Below are 223 nucleotides of genomic sequence, written 5' to 3'. Positions count from 1 at the left end.
CTGCGATATATAAGGTAATAGGTGAACAGAGACTTTAAAGGTGTATAGTATTTTCCACTGAAGAAACCTCAAAAATACCTTTTTATACGGGATTAATGTTTGGAGTATTTTTAAGTAAAAAAAAAATCGACAGACAGGTTTTCTACGGGTATTAGCTGATGCAACAACAGCGTAACATGTTTTAATTTTTAATGTTGATGAGTGGTGTCATTTTTGGTTTTTG

This window comes from Penaeus monodon, chromosome 20 (assembly GCF_015228065.2).
Source record: "Penaeus monodon isolate SGIC_2016 chromosome 20, NSTDA_Pmon_1, whole genome shotgun sequence".
Lineage (NCBI taxonomy): Eukaryota > Metazoa > Arthropoda > Malacostraca > Decapoda > Penaeidae > Penaeus > Penaeus monodon.
The sequence above is the reverse complement of the archived record's forward strand: the minus strand, read 5'-3'. Positions refer to the sequence as shown.